We start from the raw sequence: 15,640 nt of genomic DNA, 5'->3' as shown, positions 1-15,640 counted from the left end.
AAAATTCTTTGCAATGATGTTTTCCATGCCCTCGCTGGCCTAAACCCTTGGAAGGCTTATGGACCTGATGGGGTCCCTCCTATTGTTCTCCGAAACTGTGCCTCCGTGCTTGCACCTTGCCTAGTCAAACTCTTTCAGCTGTGTCTGTCAACATCTACCTTTCCTTCTTGCTGGAAGTTTGCCTACATTCAACCTGTTCCTAAAAAGGGTGACCGTTCTAATCCCTCAAACTACCGTCCTATTGCTTTAATTTCCTGCCTATCTAAAGTTTTTGAATCTATCCTCAACAGGGAGATTCTTAAACATCTATCACTTCACAACCTTCTATCTGATCGCCAGTATGGGTTCCGTCAAGGCCGCTCTACTGGTGATATTCTGGCTTTCCTTACTGAGTCTTGGTCATCCTCTTTTAGAGATTTTGGTGAAACTTTTGCTGTTGCCTTGGACATATCAAAAGCTTTTGATAGAGTCTGGCACAAAGCTTTGATTTCCAAACTATCCTCCTACGGTTTCTATCCTTCTCTCTGTAACTTCATCTCAAGTTTCCTTTCTGACCGTTCTATTGCTGCTGTGGTAGACAGTCACTGTTCTTCTCCTAAATCTATTAACAGTGGTGTTCCTCAGCGTTCTGTCACCCACTCTCTTCTTATTATTCATTAATGATCTTCTAAACCAAACTTCTTGTCTTATCCACTCCTACGCTGATGATACCACCCTGCACTTTTCCACGTCTTTTCATAGACGTCCAACCCTTCAGGAGATAAACATATCACGCAGGGAAGCCACAGAACGCCTGACTTCTGATCTTTCTAAAATTTCTGATTGGGGCAGAGCAAACTTGGTATTGTTCAATGCCTCAAAAAGTCAATTCCTCCATCTATCAACTCGACACAATCTTCCAGACAACTATCCCCTCTTCTTCAATGACACTCAACTGTCCCCCTCTTCTACACTGAACATCCTCGGTCTGTCCTTTACTTATAATCTGAACTGGAAACTTCACATCTCATCTCTAGCTAAAACAGCTTCTATGAAGTTAGGTGTTCTGAGACGTCTCCGCCAGTTTTTCTCACCCCCCCAGCTGCTAACTCTGTACAAGGGCCTTATCCGTCCATGTATGGAGTATGCTTCACATGTCTGGGGGGGTTCCACTCATACTGCTCTTCTAGACAGGGTGGAATCAAAAGCTTTTCGTCTCATCAACTCCTCTCCTCTAACTGACTGTCTTCAGCCTCTCTCACACCGCCGCAATGTTGCATCTCTAGCTGTCTTCTACCGCTATTTTCATGCTAACTGCTCTTCTGATCTTGCTAACTGCATGCCTCCCCTCCTTCCGCGGCCTCGCTGCACAAGACTTTCTTCTTTCTCTCACTCCTATTCTGTCCACCTCTCTAACGCAAGAGTTAACCAGTATTCTCAATCATTCATCCCTTTCTCTGGTAAACTCTGGAACTCCTTGCCTGCTTCTGTATTTCCACCTTCCTATGACTTGAATTCCTTCAAGAGGGAGGTTTCAAGACACTTATCCACCAATTTTTGACCACTGCTTTGACCCTTTTAAGGGACTGGCATTTCAGTGGGCATTTTTTTTTTATTAGATTTTTGTTGCCCTTGGCCAGTATCCTTCCTACATAAAAAAAAAAAAAAAAAAAAAAAAAAAAAATCAATGTGATTTTCAGACACACTTCAGTCACAAGATGAATGCAGTCAGCTACAGCATGACATAGACAAGCTATAGACAGTTGAGAGAGGAAGAAGTCAGTGGCACCCTCACCTCAGACAAGACAAAGCTAACAATTGATAATGAAAGGTGACATTATTCTCTTTAAAGGACTCTATTATTATTGTACCCATGAAAGCTGTTCTATTTTTTATTTATTTCTCTGTATTATAAGTATTTTGTATGTAAACTCCGATCACAATCTCATATCTTTATCTTGTCCTATCACTCCAATCCCTCCTCAGGATCCCCCTAAGTGAAGGTGCCTCTGGTGTTTTGCCTCTGCTAGTTGGGGGGACCTGAGGAGGTATTTTGCTGATTTTCCTTGGAATGACTACTGCTTCCATGTCAGAGACCCGTCTTTGTGTGCTGAGCGCATAACAGAGGTGATAGTGTCTGGCATGGAGGCGTACATTCCTCACTCTTTTTCTTGCCCTAAACCTTCTAAACCTTGGTTTAACACAGCTTGTTCTCGTGCTATACATGATAGAGAGGTTGCCCACAAAAGGTACTTAAGCCTTCCATCACCAGAATCTCATGCACTTTATATTTCTGGCTGGAACCATGCCAAGTCTGTTCTCCAACTAGCCAAAAACTCCTTCATTAACAGAAAATGTCAAAACCTTTCAAGATCTAACTCCCCTCGTGATTTCTGGCATCTAACCAAAAATATCTCCAATAACTTTGCTTCTTCTTCTTTCCCTCCTCTATTTTAACCAGATGGCACCACTGCTATCACATCTATTTCTAAAGCTGAACTCTTTGCTCAAACCTTTGCTAAAAACTCTACCTTGGAGGATTCTGGGCTTGTTCCTCCCTCTCCTCCACCCTCTGACTACTTCATGCCACCTATTAAAATTCTTTGCAATGATGTTTTCCATGCCCTCGCTGGCCTAAACCCTTGGAAGGCTTATGGACCTGATGGGGTCCCTCCTATTGTTCTCCGAAACTGTGCCTCCGTGCTTGCACCTTGCCTAGTCAAACTCTTTCAGCTGTGTCTGTCAACATCTACCTTTCCTTCTTGCTGGAAGTTTGCCTACATTCAACCTGTTCCTAAAAAGGGTGACCGTTCTAATCCCTCAAACTACCGTCCTATTGCTTTAATTTCCTGCCTATCTAAAGTTTTTGAATCTATCCTCAACAGGGAGATTCTTAAACATCTATCACTTCACAACCTTCTATCTGATCGCCAGTATGGGTTCCGTCAAGGCCGCTCTACTGGTGATATTCTGGCTTTCCTTACTGAGTCTTGGTCATCCTCTTTTAGAGATTTTGGTGAAACTTTTGCTGTTGCCTTGGACATATCAAAAGCTTTTGATAGAGTCTGGCACAAAGCTTTGATTTCCAAACTATCCTCCTACGGTTTCTATCCTTCTCTCTGTAACTTCATCTCAAGTTTCCTTTCTGACCGTTCTATTGCTGCTGTGGTAGACAGTCACTGTTCTTCTCCTAAATCTATTAACAGTGGTGTTCCTCAGCGTTCTGTCACCCACTCTCTTCTTATTATTCATTAATGATCTTCTAAACCAAACTTCTTGTCTTATCCACTCCTACGCTGATGATACCACCCTGCACTTTTCCACGTCTTTTCATAGACGTCCAACCCTTCAGGAGATAAACATATCACGCAGGGAAGCCACAGAACGCCTGACTTCTGATCTTTCTAAAATTTCTGATTGGGGCAGAGCAAACTTGGTATTGTTCAATGCCTCAAAAACTCAATTCCTCCATCTATCAACTCGACACAATCTTCCAGACAACTATCCCCTCTTCTTCAATGACACTCAACTGTCCCCCTCTTCTACACTGAACATCCTCGGTCTGTCCTTTACTTATAATCTGAACTGGAAACTTCACATCTCATCTCTAGCTAAAACAGCTTCTATGAAGTTAGGTGTTCTGAGACGTCTCCGCCAGTTTTTCTCACCCCCCCAGCTGCTAACTCTGTACAAGGGCCTTATCCGTCCATGTATGGAGTATGCTTCACATGTCTGGGGGGGTTCCACTCATACTGCTCTTCTAGACAGGGTGGAATCAAAAGCTTTTCGTCTCATCAACTCCTCTCCTCTAACTGACTGTCTTCAGCCTCTCTCACACCGCCGCAATGTTGCATCTCTAGCTGTCTTCTACCGCTATTTTCATGCTAACTGCTCTTCTGATCTTGCTAACTGCATGCCTCCCCTCCTTCCGCGGCCTCGCTGCACAAGACTTTCTTCTTTCTCTCACTCCTATTCTGTCCACCTCTCTAACGCAAGAGTTAACCAGTATTCTCAATCATTCATCCCTTTCTCTGGTAAACTCTGGAACTCCTTGCCTGCTTCTGTATTTCCACCTTCCTATGACTTGAATTCCTTCAAGAGGGAGGTTTCAAGACACTTATCCACCAATTTTTGACCACTGCTTTGACCCTTTTAAGGGACTGGCATTTCAGTGGGCATTTTTTTTTTATTAGATTTTTGTTGCCCTTGGCCAGTATCCTTCCTACATAAAAAAAAAAAAAAAAAAAAAAAAAAAAAAAAATCAATGTGATTTTCAGACACACTTCAGTCACAAGATGAATGCAGTCAGCTACAGCATGACATAGACAAGCTATAGACAGTTGAGAGAGGAAGAAGTCAGTGGCACCCTCACCTCAGACAAGACAAAGCTAACAATTGATAATGAAAGGTGACATTATTCTCTTTAAAGGACTCTATTATTATTGTACCCATGAAAGCTGTTCTATTTTTTATTTATTTCTCTGTATTATAAGTATTTTGTATGTAAACTCCGATCACAATCTCATATCTTTATCTTGTCCTATCACTCCAATCCCTCCTCAGGATCCCCCTAAGTGAAGGTGCCTCTGGTGTTTTGCCTCTGCTAGTTGGGGGGACCTGAGGAGGTATTTTGCTGATTTTCCTTGGAATGACTACTGCTTCCATGTCAGAGACCCGTCTTTGTGTGCTGAGCGCATAACAGAGGTGATAGTGTCTGGCATGGAGGCGTACATTCCTCACTCTTTTTCTTGCCCTAAACCTTCTAAACCTTGGTTTAACACAGCTTGTTCTCGTGCTATACATGATAGAGAGGTTGCCCACAAAAGGTACTTAAGCCTTCCATCACCAGAATCTCATGCACTTTATATTTCTGGCTGGAACCATGCCAAGTCTGTTCTCCAACTAGCCAAAAACTCCTTCATTAACAGAAAATGTCAAAACCTTTCAAGATCTAACTCCCCTCGTGATTTCTGGCATCTAACCAAAAATATCTCCAATAACTTTGCTTCTTCTTCTTTCCCTCCTCTATTTTAACCAGATGGCACCACTGCTATCACATCTATTTCTAAAGCTGAACTCTTTGCTCAAACCTTTGCTAAAAACTCTACCTTGGAGGATTCTGGGCTTGTTCCTCCCTCTCCTCCACCCTCTGACTACTTCATGCCACCTATTAAAATTCTTTGCAATGATGTTTTCCATGCCCTCGCTGGCCTAAACCCTCGGAAGGCTTATGGACCTGATGGGGTCCCTCCTATTGTTCTCCGAAACTGTGCCTCCGTGCTTGCACCTTGCCTAGTCAAACTCTTTCAGCTGTGTCTGTCAACATCTACCTTTCCTTCTTGCTGGAAGTTTGCCTACATTCAACCTGTTCCTAAAAAGGGTGACCGTTCTAATCCCTCAAACTACCGTCCTATTGCTTTAATTTCCTGCCTATCTAAAGTTTTTGAATCTATCCTCAACAGGGAGATTCTTAAACATCTATCACTTCACAACCTTCTATCTGATCGCCAGTATGGGTTCCGTCAAGGCCGCTCTACTGGTGATATTCTGGCTTTCCTTACTGAGTCTTGGTCATCCTCTTTTAGAGATTTTGGTGAAACTTTTGCTGTTGCCTTGGACATATCAAAAGCTTTTGATAGAGTCTGGCACAAAGCTTTGATTTCCAAACTATCCTCCTACGGTTTCTATCCTTCTCTCTGTAACTTCATCTCAAGTTTCCTTTCTGACCGTTCTATTGCTGCTGTGGTAGACAGTCACTGTTCTTCTCCTAAATCTATTAACAGTGGTGTTCCTCAGCGTTCTGTCACCCACTCTCTTCTTATTATTCATTAATGATCTTCTAAACCAAACTTCTTGTCTTATCCACTCCTACGCTGATGATACCACCCTGCACTTTTCCACGTCTTTTCATAGACGTCCAACCCTTCAGGAGATAAACATATCACGCAGGGAAGCCACAGAACGCCTGACTTCTGATCTTTCTAAAATTTCTGATTGGGGCAGAGCAAACTTGGTATTGTTCAATGCCTCAAAAAGTCAATTCCTCCATCTATCAACTCGACACAATCTTCCAGACAACTATCCCCTCTTCTTCAATGACACTCAACTGTCCCCCTCTTCTACACTGAACATCCTCGGTCTGTCCTTTACTTATAATCTGAACTGGAAACTTCACATCTCATCTCTAGCTAAAACAGCTTCTATGAAGTTAGGTGTTCTGAGACGTCTCCGCCAGTTTTTCTCACCCCCCCAGCTGCTAACTCTGTACAAGGGCCTTATCCGTCCATGTATGGAGTATGCTTCACATGTCTGGGGGGGTTCCACTCATACTGCTCTTCTAGACAGGGTGGAATCAAAAGCTTTTCGTCTCATCAACTCCTCTCCTCTAACTGACTGTCTTCAGCCTCTCTCACACCGCCGCAATGTTGCATCTCTAGCTGTCTTCTACCGCTATTTTCATGCTAACTGCTCTTCTGATCTTGCTAACTGCATGCCTCCCCTCCTTCCGCGGCCTCGCTGCACAAGACTTTCTTCTTTCTCTCACTCCTATTCTGTCCACCTCTCTAACGCAAGAGTTAACCAGTATTCTCAATCATTCATCCCTTTCTCTGGTAAACTCTGGAACTCCTTGCCTGCTTCTGTATTTCCACCTTCCTATGACTTGAATTCCTTCAAGAGGGAGGTTTCAAGACACTTATCCACCAATTTTTGACCACTGCTTTGACCCTTTTAAGGGACTGGCATTTCAGTGGGCATTTTTTTTTTATTAGATTTTTGTTGCCCTTGGCCAGTATCCTTCCTACATAAAAAAAAAAAAAAAAAAAAAAAAAAAAAATCAATGTGATTTTCAGACACACTTCAGTCACAAGATGAATGCAGTCAGCTACAGCATGACATAGACAAGCTATAGACAGTTGAGAGAGGAAGAAGTCAGTGGCACCCTCACCTCAGACAAGACAAAGCTAACAATTGATAATGAAAGGTGACATTATTCTCTTTAAAGGACTCTATTATTATTGTACCCATGAAAGCTGTTCTATTTTTTATTTATTTCTCTGTATTATAAGTATTTTGTATGTAAACTCCGATCACAATCTCATATCTTTATCTTGTCCTATCACTCCAATCCCTCCTCAGGATCCCCCTAAGTGAAGGTGCCTCTGGTGTTTTGCCTCTGCTAGTTGGGGGGACCTGAGGAGGTATTTTGCTGATTTTCCTTGGAATGACTACTGCTTCCATGTCAGAGACCCGTCTTTGTGTGCTGAGCGCATAACAGAGGTGATAGTGTCTGGCATGGAGGCGTACATTCCTCACTCTTTTTCTTGCCCTAAACCTTCTAAACCTTGGTTTAACACAGCTTGTTCTCGTGCTATACATGATAGAGAGGTTGCCCACAAAAGGTACTTAAGCCTTCCATCACCAGAATCTCATGCACTTTATATTTCTGGCTGGAACCATGCCAAGTCTGTTCTCCAACTAGCCAAAAACTCCTTCATTAACAGAAAATGTCAAAACCTTTCAAGATCTAACTCCCCTCGTGATTTCTGGCATCTAACCAAAAATATCTCCAATAACTTTGCTTCTTCTTCTTTCCCTCCTCTATTTTAACCAGATGGCACCACTGCTATCACATCTATTTCTAAAGCTGAACTCTTTGCTCAAACCTTTGCTAAAAACTCTACCTTGGAGGATTCTGGGCTTGTTCCTCCCTCTCCTCCACCCTCTGACTACTTCATGCCACCTATTAAAATTCTTTGCAATGATGTTTTCCATGCCCTCGCTGGCCTAAACCCTTGGAAGGCTTATGGACCTGATGGGGTCCCTCCTATTGTTCTCCGAAACTGTGCCTCCGTGCTTGCACCTTGCCTAGTCAAACTCTTTCAGCTGTGTCTGTCAACATCTACCTTTCCTTCTTGCTGGAAGTTTGCCTACATTCAACCTGTTCCTAAAAAGGGTGACCGTTCTAATCCCTCAAACTACCGTCCTATTGCTTTAATTTCCTGCCTATCTAAAGTTTTTGAATCTATCCTCAACAGGGAGATTCTTAAACATCTATCACTTCACAACCTTCTATCTGATCGCCAGTATGGGTTCCGTCAAGGCCGCTCTACTGGTGATATTCTGGCTTTCCTTACTGAGTCTTGGTCATCCTCTTTTAGAGATTTTGGTGAAACTTTTGCTGTTGCCTTGGACATATCAAAAGCTTTTGATAGAGTCTGGCACAAAGCTTTGATTTCCAAACTATCCTCCTACGGTTTCTATCCTTCTCTCTGTAACTTCATCTCAAGTTTCCTTTCTGACCGTTCTATTGCTGCTGTGGTAGACAGTCACTGTTCTTCTCCTAAATCTATTAACAGTGGTGTTCCTCAGCGTTCTGTCACCCACTCTCTTCTTATTATTCATTAATGATCTTCTAAACCAAACTTCTTGTCTTATCCACTCCTACGCTGATGATACCACCCTGCACTTTTCCACGTCTTTTCATAGACGTCCAACCCTTCAGGAGATAAACATATCACGCAGGGAAGCCACAGAACGCCTGACTTCTGATCTTTCTAAAATTTCTGATTGGGGCAGAGCAAACTTGGTATTGTTCAATGCCTCAAAAAGTCAATTCCTCCATCTATCAACTCGACACAATCTTCCAGACAACTATCCCCTCTTCTTCAATGACACTCAACTGTCCCCCTCTTCTACACTGAACATCCTCGGTCTGTCCTTTACTTATAATCTGAACTGGAAACTTCACATCTCATCTCTAGCTAAAACAGCTTCTATGAAGTTAGGTGTTCTGAGACGTCTCCGCCAGTTTTTCTCACCCCCCCAGCTGCTAACTCTGTACAAGGGCCTTATCCGTCCATGTATGGAGTATGCTTCACATGTCTGGGGGGGTTCCACTCATACTGCTCTTCTAGACAGGGTGGAATCAAAAGCTTTTCGTCTCATCAACTCCTCTCCTCTAACTGACTGTCTTCAGCCTCTCTCACACCGCCGCAATGTTGCATCTCTAGCTGTCTTCTACCGCTATTTTCATGCTAACTGCTCTTCTGATCTTGCTAACTGCATGCCTCCCCTCCTTCCGCGGCCTCGCTGCACAAGACTTTCTTCTTTCTCTCACTCCTATTCTGTCCACCTCTCTAACGCAAGAGTTAACCAGTATTCTCAATCATTCATCCCTTTCTCTGGTAAACTCTGGAACTCCTTGCCTGCTTCTGTATTTCCACCTTCCTATGACTTGAATTCCTTCAAGAGGGAGGTTTCAAGACACTTATCCACCAATTTTTGACCACTGCTTTGACCCTTTTAAGGGACTGGCATTTCAGTGGGCATTTTTTTTTTATTAGATTTTTGTTGCCCTTGGCCAGTATCCTTCCTACATAAAAAAAAAAAAAAAAATCAATGTGATTTTCAGACACACTTCAGTCACAAGATGAATGCAGTCAGCTACAGCATGACATAGACAAGCTATAGACAGTTGAGAGAGGAAGAAGTCAGTGGCACCCTCACCTCAGACAAGACAAAGCTAACAATTGATAATGAAAGGTGACATTATTCTCTTTAAAGGACTCTATTATTATTGTACCCATGAAAGCTGTTCTATTTTTTATTTATTTCTCTGTATTATAAGTATTTTGTATGTAAACTCCGATCACAATCTCATATCTTTATCTTGTCCTATCACTCCAATCCCTCCTCAGGATCCCCCTAAGTGAAGGTGCCTCTGGTGTTTTGCCTCTGCTAGTTGGGGGGACCTGAGGAGGTATTTTGCTGATTTTCCTTGGAATGACTACTGCTTCCATGTCAGAGACCCGTCTTTGTGTGCTGAGCGCATAACAGAGGTGATAGTGTCTGGCATGGAGGCGTACATTCCTCACTCTTTTTCTTGCCCTAAACCTTCTAAACCTTGGTTTAACACAGCTTGTTCTCGTGCTATACATGATAGAGAGGTTGCCCACAAAAGGTACTTAAGCCTTCCATCACCAGAATCTCATGCACTTTATATTTCTGGCTGGAACCATGCCAAGTCTGTTCTCCAACTAGCCAAAAACTCCTTCATTAACAGAAAATGTCAAAACCTTTCAAGATCTAACTCCCCTCGTGATTTCTGGCATCTAACCAAAAATATCTCCAATAACTTTGCTTCTTCTTCTTTCCCTCCTCTATTTTAACCAGATGGCACCACTGCTATCACATCTATTTCTAAAGCTGAACTCTTTGCTCAAACCTTTGCTAAAAACTCTACCTTGGAGGATTCTGGGCTTGTTCCTCCCTCTCCTCCACCCTCTGACTACTTCATGCCACCTATTAAAATTCTTTGCAATGATGTTTTCCATGCCCTCGCTGGCCTAAACCCTTGGAAGGCTTATGGACCTGATGGGGTCCCTCCTATTGTTCTCCGAAACTGTGCCTCCGTGCTTGCACCTTGCCTAGTCAAACTCTTTCAGCTGTGTCTGTCAACATCTACCTTTCCTTCTTGCTGGAAGTTTGCCTACATTCAACCTGTTCCTAAAAAGGGTGACCGTTCTAATCCCTCAAACTACCGTCCTATTGCTTTAATTTCCTGCCTATCTAAAGTTTTTGAATCTATCCTCAACAGGGAGATTCTTAAACATCTATCACTTCACAACCTTCTATCTGATCGCCAGTATGGGTTCCGTCAAGGCCGCTCTACTGGTGATATTCTGGCTTTCCTTACTGAGTCTTGGTCATCCTCTTTTAGAGATTTTGGTGAAACTTTTGCTGTTGCCTTGGACATATCAAAAGCTTTTGATAGAGTCTGGCACAAAGCTTTGATTTCCAAACTATCCTCCTACGGTTTCTATCCTTCTCTCTGTAACTTCATCTCAAGTTTCCTTTCTGACCGTTCTATTGCTGCTGTGGTAGACAGTCACTGTTCTTCTCCTAAATCTATTAACAGTGGTGTTCCTCAGCGTTCTGTCACCCACTCTCTTCTTATTATTCATTAATGATCTTCTAAACCAAACTTCTTGTCTTATCCACTCCTACGCTGATGATACCACCCTGCACTTTTCCACGTCTTTTCATAGACGTGCAACCCTTCAGGAGGTAAACATATCATGCAGGAAAGCCACAGAACGCCTGACTTTTAATATCCAACTAAGCCTTGAATCCATGTATACTTTATGCATTTACCGTCTCCTCATCCAGACTATTCCATACATCAATAGTTCTATATGAGAAATTATATTGTGACATCTCTTCTACAAGCACTCCTCCTCAGCCTCTTCCCGTGTCCTCTAGTGTCCCGTGTATCCCAGACCATTAAACCGCTTCGGTCCACCTCCTCTGCTCCCTCACATGCTATATATATGGCAATCAAGTCTCCCCTTTCTCTCCTCTTTTCCAACATTGGTAGACGTATTCTTGCCAGTCTCTCTTCATATGACAAGCCCCTTATACTTGGTACCATCTTCATAGCTGCTCTCTGAACTCTCGAACTTCCTTATATCCTTTTTCTTGTATGGCGACCACACTACTGCTGTATATTCTAGTCTAGGTCTTATCAGCGACACAATCATCTTCCTGACCATCTCTTCATCCATATATGCAAAGGCCTTGTAATTTTGCTAATGCATCTCTCCGGGGTCAGGTTCCCAGTCACTGTAACGCCGAGATCCTTTTCCTCTTCTGCTCCACTCAACCTTACACCATTCAACACATAATTTCCTTTTATTCTTGTACTTTTTCCAAATTCTATTACTTTACACTTCTTTAAATTAAATTCCATTTCCCATCTATAACTCCACTCTGATATCTTATTCAGGTATTCTTGTAATGTTCCACAGTCCTCCTCACTCAACTTTCTTCAGCAACTTGGTGTACTCCACTTATGACTTCCTTCCATGATGATTTTTTTTATCTTTTACTACTGTTCTCATTTCTCTGCTTGTCAAGAAATTTTCCATCCATCTGAGCAGGCCCCCTCTTAGCCCACCATTATGCTTCAACTTCCACAACAATTTCCTGTGTGGCACTTTATCAAAGGCCTTCTTCAGGTGTAAATCAACACAATCAGCCCATCCATCTCTTTCTTGCATTATATCCACCACTCTAGAATAAAAACTCAGTAAGTTTGTAACACACGATCTCCCTCTCCTAAATCCAAATTGTTGCTTTATTATCACTTCATTTCCTTCTAGGGACTGCAACCATTTATCCTTCACCAGTCTTTCACACATTTTGCACACCACACTTGTTAGAGACAGGTCTATATTTTAAGGGCTCCTCTTTACTACCACTTTTGTGTATTGGCACTATGTTGGCTCTCTTCCATTCAATTGGGACTCTACTTTCAATTAAAGAGCTCTCAATAATATGTGTTACCCATGTCAACTGCTGATTGCACTCTTTTAGTACCCATCCTGACACTCCATCAAGTCCAGGGGCCTTGCTAATGTCTAGTCCCTCCATCTGTTTCTGGACATCCTCTTCAGTCACTTGGATTTCCCCCAGAGCCATTTCTTCACTCATCTCACTCTGCCACACAAATGTTTTCTCTTTTGTGAATACTGATTGAAAACTCCTGTTCATTATCTCTGCCAATTCAGCCGGATCCTCACACACTTGACTATTCACCTTCAATCTGCTTATTCCTTCTTTATTTTTCATTTTGCTGTTCACATATCTGAAGAATAGTTTTGGTTCCTCTTTGCATTTGTCCATTACATCTTTCTCATAATTTTTCCTTTCTTCTCTAATAACCCTTACATATTCCTCACAGGAGGAGGCAGTAGACACCTGCCGAAATGATAATTACTCCCAGTGAGGTCTAAAGCACTGTTCAGGGGATGCTGAGAACTTATCATTAAACCCAAACCTTTGCTATAAAACTATACCTTAGTCGATTCTGGGCTTGTTCCTCCCTCTCCTCCACCCTCTGAATACTTCATGCTACCTATTAAAATTCTTTGCAATGATGTTTTCCATGCCCTTGCTGGCCTAAACCCTCGGAAGGCTTATGGACCTGATGGGGTCCCTCTTGTTGTTCTCCGAAACTGTGCCTCCGTGCTTGCACCTTGCCTAGTCAGACTCTTTCAGCTGTGTCTGTCAACATCTACCTTTCCTTCTTGCTGGAAGTTTGCCTACATTCAGCCTGTTCCTAAAAAGGGTGACCGTTCTAATCCCTCAAACTACCGTCCTATTGCTTAAATTTCCTGCCTATCTAAAGTTTTTGAATCTATCCTCAACAGGAAGATTCTTAAACATCTATCACTTCACAACCTTCTATCTGATCGCCAGTATGGGTTCCATCAAGGCCGCTCTACTGGTGATCTTCTGGCTTTCCTTACTGAGTCTTGGTCATCCTCTTTTAGAGATTTTGTGAAACTTTTGCTGTTGCCTTGGACATATCAAAAGCTTTTGATAGAGTCTGGCACAAAGCTTTGATCTCCAAACTACCCTCCTACGGTTTCTATCCTTCTCTCTGTAACTTCATCTCAAGTTTCCTTTCTGACCGTTCTATTGCTGCTGTGGTAGACAGTCACTGTTCTTCTCCTAAATCTATTAACAGTGGTGTTCCTCAGTGTTCTGTCACCCACTCTCTTCTTATTATTCATTAATGATCTTCTAAACCAAACTTCTTGTCTTATCCACTCCTACGCTGATGATACCACCCTGCACTTTTCCACGTCTTTTCATAGACGTGCAACCCTTCAGGAGGTAAACATATCACGCAGGGAAGCCACAGAACGCCTGACTTCTGATCTTTCCAAAATTTCTGATTGGGGCAGAGCAAACTTGGTATTGTTCAATGCCTCAAAAACTCAATTCCTCCATCTATCAACTCGACACAACCTTCCAGACAACTATCCCCTCTTCTTCAATGACACTCAACTGTCCCCTCTTCTACACTGAACATCCTCGGTCTGTCCTTTACTTATAATCTGAACTGGAAACTTCACATCTCATCTCTAGCTAAAACAGCTTCTATGAAGTTAGGTGGTCTGAGACGTCTCCGCCAGTTTTTCTCACCCCCCCCAGCTGCTAACTCTGTACAAGGGCCTTATCCGTCCATGTATGGAGTATGCTTCACATGTCTGGGGGGGTTCCACTCATACTGCTCTTCTAGACAGGGTGGAATCAAAAGCTTTTCGTCTCATCAACTCCTCTCCTCTAACTGACTGTCTTCAGCCTCTCTCTCACTGCCGCAATGTTGCATATCTAGCTGTCTTCTACTTTTTCTTCTTTTATTAATCCCCCTCCTCCTCCTCCTAATAACCCATACCACACACAATAACCGAGCCTTTTACTTTCAGACCAGCAGCAGCAGCACACAAGAGGTGTTTTCTGTATGATGATAATCATCTCTGAAAGGATGTTATAAGCAGGGCAACGTAATGAAACTCAGTGAATGGACGTGTGTGCGTGGCTGCAATCACTATGAAATTAAGTTGAAAATAAGAAATATATTACTTTACAGAAAGGAATGCTTAGAGTGAATGAAATTACTGTAATGAATGAATGGAAATAAAGTTGTGAGTCATTAAATGATTAGGAAAAGAAGCTGTGAATAGGTGCATTATTGTTATTACTGAAAGGAAGAATATTTGTAGGATATGTCATGTATATTATCAAAGTGTTTTCATTCTTACTTTCTTCTTTCTCTTTCATCTTTTCTTAGTATATTTAAGTGAATTTCTCTCTCTCTCTCTCTCTCTCTCTCTCTCTCTCTCTCTCTCTCTCTCTCTCTCTCTCTCTCTCTCTCTCTCTCTCTCTCTCTCTCTCATCTCTTCTCTCTCTCTCTCTCTCTCTCTCTCCAGCCATCTCTTCTCTCTCCTTCCATCTTTTTCTTAGTATATTTAAGTGAATTTCTCAGATCTCTCTCTCTCTCTCTCTCTCTCTCTCTCTCTCTCCTCTCTCTCTCTCTCTCTCTCTCTCTCTCTCTCTCTCTCTCTCTCTCTCTCTCTCTCTCTCTCTCTCTCTCTCTCTCTCTTTCTTTCTTTCTTTCTTTCTTTCTTTCTTCTTTCTTCTTTCTTCTCTTCTCTCTCTCTCTCTCTCTCTCTCTCTCTCTCTCTCTCTCTCTCTCTCTCTCTCTCTCTCTCTCTCTCTCTCTCTCTCCTTCCATCTTTTTCTTAGTATATTTAAGTGAATTTCTCAGATCTCTCTCTCTCTCTCTCTCTCTCTCTCTCTCTCTCTCTCTCTCTCTCTCTCTCTCTCTCTCTCTCTCTCTCTCTCTCTCTCTCTCTCTCTCTCTTTCTTTTCTTTCTTTTTCTTTCTTTCTTTTTCTTTCTTTCTCTTTCTTCCTCTCTCTCTCTCTCTCTCTCTCTCTCTCTCTCTCTCTCTCTCTCTCTCTCTCTCTCTCTCTCTCTCTCTCTCTCTCTCTCTCTCCAGTAGTCAGTAGTCAGTGAGGAGGTAGTAGCAAGTAGTGTTCAAGTAGCCTTAGTAATAGAATAGTTTGGCTTGCATGGCAGTGGTTAAAACATCTACCCTCTCACATTATTGGGGTGAGACCACTTGCTTCATATGAGCCAAATGGGGTGACTCCTCCCCTCCCCACCCCTCCCTGTCAATCTGTGGGTGAGTGTTGCCCATGCACCTTTAAGGAGATCAAATTTGAGAGGTACATTTTGCTTATTCCTTCTGATTATGCAGGATTCAACCATTAATTTCATCTCTATAAAACTCTATGGGTTTCACTTGC

At 42.5% G+C, this 15,640-nt stretch overlaps 1 long non-coding RNA gene across 1 annotated transcript; it reads left to right on the top strand.

Annotated features, from left to right (window-relative positions):
- Positions 1-6,809: 6,809 nt before the first annotated feature.
- On the top strand, positions 6,810-14,712 carry LOC135112219 (uncharacterized). Its single transcript, XR_010274167.1, has 3 exons — positions 6,810-6,961; positions 9,392-9,522; positions 14,256-14,712. It is a non-coding gene; the product is annotated as an uncharacterized LOC135112219 (long non-coding RNA).
- Positions 14,713-15,640: the final 928 nt, after the last annotated feature.

This window comes from Scylla paramamosain, chromosome 23 (assembly GCF_035594125.1).
Source record: "Scylla paramamosain isolate STU-SP2022 chromosome 23, ASM3559412v1, whole genome shotgun sequence".
NCBI lineage: Eukaryota > Metazoa > Arthropoda > Malacostraca > Decapoda > Portunidae > Scylla > Scylla paramamosain.
The sequence above is the reverse complement of the archived record's forward strand: the minus strand, read 5'-3'. Positions and strand labels throughout refer to the sequence as shown.